Source organism: Malania oleifera, chromosome 1, assembly GCF_029873635.1.
Source record: "Malania oleifera isolate guangnan ecotype guangnan chromosome 1, ASM2987363v1, whole genome shotgun sequence".
Classification (NCBI taxonomy): Eukaryota; Viridiplantae; Streptophyta; class Magnoliopsida; order Santalales; family Ximeniaceae; genus Malania; species Malania oleifera.
This window is the reverse complement of record NC_080417.1, coordinates 65,028,978-65,039,318: the sequence shown is the minus strand read 5'-3', so window position 1 is coordinate 65,039,318 and position 10,341 is coordinate 65,028,978. Positions and strand designations below refer to the sequence as shown.

Sequence of the window (10,341 nt, the reverse complement as noted above, 5' to 3'; positions counted from 1 at the left end):
ATTATTATTATTATTATTTTATTTTTTAAAAATAAGATAAACTTCATTAAAAAATGGAATTTTATACTATTAATAATGTAAATCCATTTGTAAAACCCTATACACTTTTTTTTTTTTTAAATATATAAGATAAAAAATATCTAAAAAAGTAAATTTCAAACTATATACATAAAGTATTATGTAAATTAATTTATACTCAAAAGCATCACAATCTTTTAAAGTAAGACCAATTATTGTAAAATAAATCATTTTTTAGATCATATATAGAAGTATAAATAGTGTTATTGGACTCGCGTGCACTTCTCCTGAAGAGCTACAGTAAGTCGGTGATGTGTCCCTAAAATGCATTATTTTAAGCCCACATTTACCTTTGCTTTGTTCTCATTTATCTTGTATTTACCTTTTCTTATCATAGTTCGAAGTTATGCGTGGTTTATTCATGTTTCAGGAAAATGAAATTAAAACCAAGGAGTTAAGTAATGCAAGAAGTTAAGGGAGTAATTGGGAAGCACAAGGCTCACCCAAGTCCCAAAAGCCTTAGTTCATCAAAGCAAACAAGACCTTACTCAACCATATGGTGCGACCAGCAAACACAAGGGGCGACCAAATCGTAAAATGAAGACTCCAAAGTGCAGACTAAAGCGGAGATGCTGAGAGGTTCGACCAAGCGCGAGACCAAGAGACCTTGAGGGGCGACCAGGTCAGCTGAACATAAGCGTGACTGAAGCAAAGATCCCGAGAGTTTTGACCAGGACGCGATCAGGAGATCCTTTAGGCGCAACCAGGTCGAGGAAGCTTGCATACTGAACCTAAGAATTCTCGAGAGTGGTTGGTGCAACCAGGGGAAGACTAGGGTGCAACCTAGTCAGCTATGTTCGAACCCAGAACCTATTTCACAAGATTTCTGCCAAAACTTTCTTGATTTGAATTCAAATGCTTGTAAACCCTTTTGGGTATAAAACCAAACTTCGAATATGTGATTAAGGTTCCCCTTTGGCCCCTTTTTGGTTAGTGATAAACCTAGAGTGTCTTTGGATGCCATTTAGATTAGATTTATAGCTTTCTTTCAATTCCATGTCTAGTTGGCATTTGGATTCTTCAAAGGCCTATGACAACAATTAAGTTTCGAGTGCTGCCACATAGATTAGTTGGTTCTCGAGTGTAATCCTAATTGCTAGTGATAGACTTTCGAGCTTCATTTGATGTTGTTTTAAATACTTGTCTATTTACTCTACTTTGATTTCAATTCTGCAATTTAAATATCATGTCTTTAATTTCCATACACATTCATTTCTCTAGTTGTGATGAAATCTTAGGGAATATGATAGCATAGCTAGGGATTTAGTCACTTATACGTAATAGGTTACGATTCCTATAGAGTGTTCCGTGCTCGCTAGATAGGGTATACCCTGGTTCCCGATCGTGCTCCAGACGATTGGTACACCTTCACTACCCTATGTCACTCGAATGTCTCACTTGACCGTCTAACCTAGTATGGCTAGCTGATCGGACAAAGTTATCGCGGACGACGACCTAAACTAGATTCATGATTTGAGACTTGCTTTCTAGGAGTAGTTTTAATTACAATTTACTTTCATTGCTTGTGTAGTTTAGAAAACAACCCAAAAATCTCATCTTTTTCCTTTATGCAAAGCATAGTAAACTAGACTAAAATAAGTAAAAACTGCACTGAGTCCCTGAAGATTGACACCCAACTCACTCCTTGTTCTATTGAACTTAGGCTTAGCTAGATTATAAATATTATTTTTGGTAGTTAAGGACCCCAAGCCTTAGCAAGCCTACCAAATTTTGGTGCCGTTGCCGAGGACTCAATTATGGTAGTAAGCCAATTTCTAGTGCAGTGTACAACGTGTTTTGTTTTTCTTTATTTTCTTTTTTTATAATTTTTTTTTTCGGATATTTGAAGTCTTGATTGGGTGGTGAACTTGTATATGTTGGGTTTGCGCTCTTTGGATCCCGATTTAGTGCCTATAGACCCTGAGATTGAGATCACATGGGTCAATTAGGAAGTCTACCTCTAGTCCCAAGTTAGCTGAGTCCTCTAAACTTAAATTCTTGGCCGAACCTCGACTAGTTCCCACTTACCAAAATCTGAAACCTCTTGCTCCCCGTCAACCTGCGGTGAAGGAGCAACCTCTTTAGCCTCTTAGAGACTACTTCACACCCAATGCATACACCTTATCGTCCTGCATCAATTTCGGGATGTTGAGGTGGTGCAATTTGAAATCAAGACCTCTACTATCTTGATGCTTCCCAACTTCTTTGGGAATTAGACTAAAAATTCATACAAGCAATGAGTTTCTTGAAATTTGTTCCACCATCCGTATACCTCACTTTGGTAACGATGCCTTCCGTTTAAGGCTACTTTCGTTCTCTCTGAAGGACAAAACCAATGGATGAATTCCTTAGAGCTGAACTCGATAACCAACTAGGCCACTATGTAATACGAATTCTGGAAAAAGTACTTTCCTATTGGGAAGACTAACTAGCTTAGGAAGGCAGTCACTAGTTTCTCCCAATTAGATGGGGAACAATTTTTTGAGACATAGGAGCGCTTTAGGGACCTTATTCACAAATGCCCACATCAACAAGTCCACCAGGAAAACACTAAGCTATATATTAGTAATCTCTTTCTTCATGCCACTCCACCGATAAAATTCCCGCAGATCTCTGTACATTTTCGTGCTATCGAGATGAACTGTGTATAAAGATTTGTGAGCCTCCTCTAGGATGGTCCTCCTAAAATCAGCATCAGCGGGAACGCATAATCTAGAACGGAATCGCAAAGCCCCGTCATCTGAAATACTAAACTCCTCTCTCTAACCATCACGTACTCTAGCTATTACTCCTACTAATTATGGGTCCTCTTCTTGAGCAACTTTTATTCTTTCCTATAATGTAGGCTACACCATTAAGTTGGCAATAAATGCTTGAGAATCACTATCGATTAATTCTATACCAAGTCTTTCCAGATCCATCAGGATCGGGAACTGAACCTCCATAGCTACTAGTGCTGGTTCCACAATGTTCCTGCTTAACGCATCAGCTACCACGTTTACTTTCCCTGTGTGGTAATTGATAGTACAATAAAAATCTTTAATAATTTCCAACCACCTTCTCTGCCTCATATTCAGTTCCTTCTGAGTAAAAAAGTACTTTAAACTTTTGTGGTTGGAGAATATCTCGCACCACTCGCCATACAGGTAATGCCTCCAAATCTTTAATGTGTGTACTACTGCAACTAATTCTAGATCGTAGGTAGGGTAGTTATTTTCATATTCTTTTAGCTGCCTGGAAGCATAAGCTACAACCCTACCATGCTGCATCAATACACAGTCGAGTCTTTTCATGGACGCATCACTGTAGATAATATAACCCTCACCCCTTGACAGGATGATCAACACCGGTACCGTGACAAGCCTTTGTTTCAGTTCCTGGAAGCTCTATTCACAGTTGTCATCCCACTCAAACCTAACATTCTTCCTAGTAAGTCGTGTCAGAGGCCCTGATAATTCTGAGAATCCCTTAACAAAACAACGGTAATAACTAGCCAGCCCCAAGAAACTCCTGATTTCCTAGACGTTCCTCGGTTTAGCCCAATTCACCACTGCATCAATCTTGCTAGGATCCACAAAAATTTCATCCCCTGAGATAACGTGCCCCAAAAACGCAACCTTCTTGAGCCAACATTCACACTTTCTAAACTTGGCGTACAACTTCTTCTCTCTAAGTGTCTGAAGAACCTATCTCAAATGTGCCTCATGCGTCTCATAACTCCTCGAATAGACCAATATATAATCAATGAAAACCATGACAAAGTGGTCTAAATATTGGTGGAAGATTCTATTCATCAAATCCATGAATATTGTAGGAGCATTCATCAGACCAAAAGGCATAGCAAGAAACTCATAATGCCCATACCTGGTCTGAAAGGTTGTTTTTGATATATCTTCTGCCCTTACCTTTACTTGATGATAACTTGATCTGAGATCAATCTTGGAGTAAACCCGTGTACCCTGGAGCTGATCAAATAAATCATTTATACGGGGTAGAGGATACTTGTTCTTGATTGTTACCTTATCAATTTCCCTGTAATCTGTACACATCCTCATGGTTCCGTCTTTCTTCTTTACAAATAATACTAGAGCTCCCCATGGAGATACACTAGGTTGTATAAATCCCTTATCCAACAAATCTTGCAATTGATCTTTAAGCTCTCCCAATTCTGCTGGCACAATTCTGTAAGGAACTTAAGAGATCGGCACTATCCCTGGAAGTAGATCGATAGGGAAATCCACCTCACGATCAGGAGGTAAACCGGGTAGCTCATCTGGAAAGACATCTAAAAACTCCTTCACCATTGGCGTATTTGCAAACTTCAATTCATTCCCTGACATGTCCTTAATAAAGGCCACGAATCCCTGACAACCGCTCAGAAGCAGTCTTCTCGCCTAAATGGCTGATACTAACTAAGGTGGGGATTACACTCGCGACCCTATGAACCTGAATTATGATCTTCCCGGAGGTCTGAAAATCACTTCTTTCAACCTGCAATCTATATTGGCAAAGTTAGCCACTAGTCAATCCATGCCGAATATTACATCAAACTTGTGCATGTCCAGCACTATCAAATTAGTAGACAAAACTTTCCCTTTGATATCAACTAAACAGCCTCGAAGCACCCTACTACACCTTACTACTGACCTAGTCGGTGTAGGTACTGATAGTTCGGTGTCTAACAACTGTGTTTCTGCCCCACATAATCTAATGCACTCCATAAACACGAACGAGTGTGTGGCTCCTAAATCAAACAATACAATAACTTTAAATGAAAGCATGCTAACCATACTTGTCACCACATCGTCAACTGTCTCAGCATGACTTGGTGTCAAAGCATAAACTCTCACTAGAGTCGTATTCCTTTGTTGACCTCCACGAAGCGTCTGATAACCTCCTTGAGCAGGTCTAGGAGTGGGAGCAGCTCCAATCTGAGCCTGACAATCTCTTATCATGTGCCCTGGATCCCTACATCGATAGTAAATACCTTGCCCAGCATGACACTCCCCCGGATGCCTCTTCCCATAAGTCTGACAAGCTTAGAATGACTGCATACCCTGAAACCCACGACTCTCCGACTCCTGCCTCCGATCCCTGTAGTAGCCACCTCTTTTCCACAAACTCCGACTAGAACCCTGCTAGGAACCAGAAGGCGTGGATCTTTTTTTCTGTTTCTGCTCCTCAGCCTCCAACTGCTCTCCGACTTCTACCATAGCTGCCCTGCCTACTAGCTCGGCAAAATCTTACAATTTCAGTATTAATACCTACTTATGTAATTCTCGCTTCAGGCCTCTTTCAAATTGTCTTATTTTCTTCGTATCATTTAGAATAATGTATAGGGCAAAACGAGATAATTCAATAAACCTCACCGCATACTACTGTATTGTCTGCTGTCCCTGCTTAGGTTCAAAAACTCCTCTATCTTGGCTTCTCTAGATGAGGCTGAAAAGTATCTATCAAAAAATACTTCCTTAAACAAATCCCATGTCATCTTTATAGGCATTGTCCTCTACTGCTTCAGGAATTTCACTGCGCCCACCATCTTTTAGCCTCTCCTGTCAGTTTATATGTAACAAATAAGACCCTCTACTCCTCTATACACTAGAGTACTACCAGCACCTTTTCAATTTCCTACACCCAGTGCTCGGCGACCGCAGGATCAGTTCCTTTTGAGAAAGCCAGATGATTTATCTTAATAAACTTCTCAATTGAACTACTGTGGCCTGCTAACGGACCTCCCTACTCCTTGGAGTTCCTAGCAATTTCAGCCATGACTTGTTGAGCCACGTTGCGTAGTACTGCGTCTGAGTCGCCACCAACTACACCTGAGGGCCCGACACCCTCATTTCCACTAGCATAGGCACTACTACCTCCAGGGTCCATCCTGAAAAGACAATAAACTTAGCTTAGGACCCTATTACCATAACATACCCCACACAAATCATCTAACTTGTATATCATATCCTTAACTGATTTTTTATCCCTATTCTTAATTCAAGGTTCAATCCTGCAACCCAGATACCCAACCCAACAATAGTTTACCATGGCTTTCCTGAAATCATCACCCCAGGAAAGACATCTAAACCATCACAGAAGTCTTGCATCTGGACTACAAAATGAGACCTCAAATTCTTTTATCCTAAGCTCTGGTATTGTTTTCGTTGCATTCTAGAGTCTACAGATGTAACGACCTGCTATTTATTTTCCAGATCTGTTTTTTCTTTTTATATTATGAAATTTATAATGTTATGATTCCTACTAGATTAAACCAAACCATCAACCTAAGCAGCGAGATGCGGAATTTATATAAACACAATCAAGAAAATATACAAAATCAAAGTGCTAAAATGTTCCCAAAATATACATATATGACTATTTCCTAAAATACCCTCATCTGAGTAACCTTCCTAAAATACTCACTCTACTGACAGGCCTAAACTGTAACCTTCTCTATCTGCGAGCCTGATCTGCTCGCCTAACTTGATCACCTGAAAAATATAAATTTAATAGGATGAGACGACGGTCAGTAAGATGAAATATGTTATTGCTAGTGTGTGGCAAATGAGTACAATACTATGAAAATCTATTTCTATGTAATCATATATAACTGAATCTGTAAATACAGTACAAGTAATATAACCAACCACCTTTTATCATGTTGCTTAACACATCTGTATTTTAGGTTTCTATTAATAATACTTTTAATATATAAGTATATTCCCTGTTTTTGTGAAACTGTACATATATAATAATAACTGAAAACTTCCCTGGATGGATAACTGTATGTCATGATTTAACCCCCCATAATGGGGTTGTGCGGCCCATAGGCGGGATCTAGCCTGGCTGGCTGACCAAGTTAAACCACTATACTCCATCAGTCTGATCAGCCCTCCTCAACCCATATCTGATGGGGAGCCTGTCCACACGTGGGCAACGATCTACTTACTTACCACGTATTATCTAAATAGGTAGTTGCACTCTATTCTTTATATAGCAATGGTACCGTGCTCTGTAATTTGTAATGGTCCATCAAGGTCTGATACTATATAATACATTTTTATATACAACTATTTGTTTTACCATGATTCTGTGATAACTGTATTAACCATGACGTTATGATAAACTGTATTTATATCAACTGTATTTTTGAAATGAACTGTAAAATTGTATGTCATGGTACTAAAAACTATATAATCATGGTATTTTGAAAATACTATAAAACATATTCCCTGTCTGTATATTCTGTAAAACATAATCCTGAAAATACTGTAAAAACATGTTTCTGTATTATATCCATATTCTCATGTCACACAGTAATTTAAAACATTTTAAATGTATTTGATAAACTGTATAAATTCTTGCTGTGAAATAATAATCTGGTAAAAACATATAATTCATATTCAAATCATACTAGTATTGTCTAGTATAGCATATTTCTCTTACCTAATTTCTGCTAAAATCCCCCTACTGTGACGGGTCTTACACCCATAGGGTTCTCCACTCAACACCCTAAAAACCATATAACCTAGAATAAAATATTACTATTTCTACATCTACAACATTTCCTACAACTGCTGGAAAATCAAATTTCAACAAAAAGGTATTACCCTGAATCTGGGATGAAATCCAACTTTGTCCCACCGACGATCCGCTCCGGCAAACTTAGAGAGAACTTCCCCAGGAGCGTCGTGGTGGCCTCAGATCGTCAATCTGGTGACTAACGGGGCTAGAATCGAAGAGAGAAGGGAGAGAAACTGAAGAGGAGAGAGAAAGTAAATTTTTTGTTGATAATTCTGCTTAAAATCCAAGTTTAATACTATTTATACATTGGCCTTCGTCGACGACCACGTCATCTCATCAACGAGGTCATGAAGAAGGTTCGTCGATGAACACCATCTCCTTGTCGATGAATTTCAGGGTTTAGAAAACAGTCTCTCGGTATCTTTTCGTTGACGAAACTTGTCTTCGTCGACGAGGTCCTTTTGTACCCTCGTCGATGAATCCCCTGTGTTCGTTGACGAGAATCTGATAAATTTTCTTAGGTCATTGCATCCCAAAGTGCAACGTTGTCAACGAACACGAAGTCAGCTGCCTCCTTCTGTTGCTGTTTCCATTTCCCTCACTCTTTATTATTTAAATATCATTATTCTTCGGGTCGTTACAATAGAACCTAGCAACCTAGGCTCTGATACCAAAATATAACAACCTACTTGATTTACTACATAATCAATCATATTAAATACCTTGATACCAATAACTAATGGTATAGCGAAGTCGACCCGAACCCATGGGTAACAGGGACACACCTGTCATACACAGTGGACACCTAAGCAGCAGTAAACATAAATTCCATACAAAATATACAATACCAGAGTTTATAAATACCTTACTATGTCTGTAATGTATATATACAATCCTCACAACCTCAAAAGATAAAACTAGAATCATACACCAAAAACCAGCTGATCCTAGCTCAAAAACTCACCCTCCTAGCGGGGTAATAAAAACTACCTTTAATAGCGAGGAGCTTGGTCTGCCCGTCTCTCTAGGTTTCCTGAAATAATTTTAAGCTGGGATGAGACACCTCTCAGTAAGGGAAATAAAAAAAATACAGTTGTGTGACAACATGAATATTTTCATATTATAATAGATAAACAGTACGTGATACATGCATGGTAAAAATTTGTAATATAATAATTGAGTAATAGGTATGTAAACATATGCATATTAAATCATACTAACTTTATGTTATTATAAAATTGTCTGCTATAACTAATAATACTGAAATATACGCAGGATGGATAGCTAGCTGATGTAATGCATTACCCCCCACGACAGGTTGTGCAGCCCGAAAGCAGGACCTAACAATGGTTGGCCGACCACTGCCAAGTCAAATATGTCTATAAGTATGATGGGCCCGCCCCACCTTGGTCCGGACTGTCAGGAGGACGTCTATAACACTACACTGAAACCACATCTACTATCCATCTCCCATCCCCTTTACTGACAGGGGTGGTAGCACCAGTTTGAACTAAATTGAATAGCTACGGTATTGTGCCCTGAATACCGATCTAAACTACCATCCGGATTCTGATAACATATATATACTAGTTTAACATGAAAACAAGATTGATAGCATTTTTCTGAATTCTGACATATCATAGTAAACACGGCCTTGCGCCAGATAAAGTACATTATTACGGTCTTGCTCTAGCTATAAATTATAGCCTTGCACCGAGCATTACATACATACTGAACTGAATATATGTATTATTTATCATAAGTGTTGAAACCATAATTTCCTGTATTATCCATGTTTTTCTTGAAAATAACTGTAAACATGTTTTTTCTTTTTGTAAATCTGACTTAACATAATACAATAGATGTGAAATAATATTCATGCCACACAAACTGAATAAAAACATGAAATCTGTTCTAGAATTACATTTTTTGACATTTTACACTAAAAACATATTCCTGTGTAACAACAATATTTTCCCAAATACATTTTCCCAAATATACTCATACATAATACATGTTTTCTAAAAATTAATCTGCTATTAAATAATAATAAGTTTCATAGAAAATTACTGCTTTAGTTTACTCCCTTACCTAACTACTGGAAAGCCCAAAAAATAACTAGCCCTGCACCTAGTGGGTTCTCAGCTCAATACCCTAAAAATAGCATTTTTCCAAATAGAACTCCAGCATTTCTCCAAATACTACTTTTCTATGATTCCAAAAATACCAAATATCCATTAAAAAGCCTAGGAAAACCAACTTTCCCCTAATTTGGGATGGTATCCAAGTTAGCCTTACCAACGATCTACTCCACCAGAAACGAAGAGCAACTTCCTAAGAGTAGCGTGGCTGTAACGCCCCAACCTGAGTCTACCAGGGAGCACTGCATCTCTCCTCCTCCACTTGGACTAGACAACAGGGGGCGGGCATTATCGGACTAATGACTGGCTCCACAGACCAACACGTGTCCTTTTCAGTGTGTTTTGTCCTCACTCACACACTTCCTGAGAAAACTACCCAGGAGGTCACCCATCCCAAGATTGCTCCAAGCCAAGCACGCTTAACCGTGGAGTTCTTATAGGAAGGCTCCCGAAAAGAAAGGTACACCTTGTTGAACATCTAGTATTTTAAACCTTTCATCCATGGGGTATCACATTCTCCCCCACTTATAGAATGCAATGTCCTCGTTGCGAACCAACATTTCCAAACCTAAGCGATGTGAATCTCATCACATTTTCGGCT

The 10,341-nt window shown here is 38.7% G+C and overlaps 1 non-coding gene across 1 annotated transcript; it reads right to left on the bottom strand.

Annotated features, from left to right (window-relative positions):
- Positions 1-2,508: 2,508 nt before the first annotated feature.
- Positions 2,509-2,614, bottom strand: LOC131147354 (small nucleolar RNA R71). Its single transcript, XR_009134743.1, has one exon. It is a non-coding gene; the product is annotated as a small nucleolar RNA R71 (small nucleolar RNA).
- Between the last annotated feature and the right edge of the window lie 7,727 nt (positions 2,615-10,341).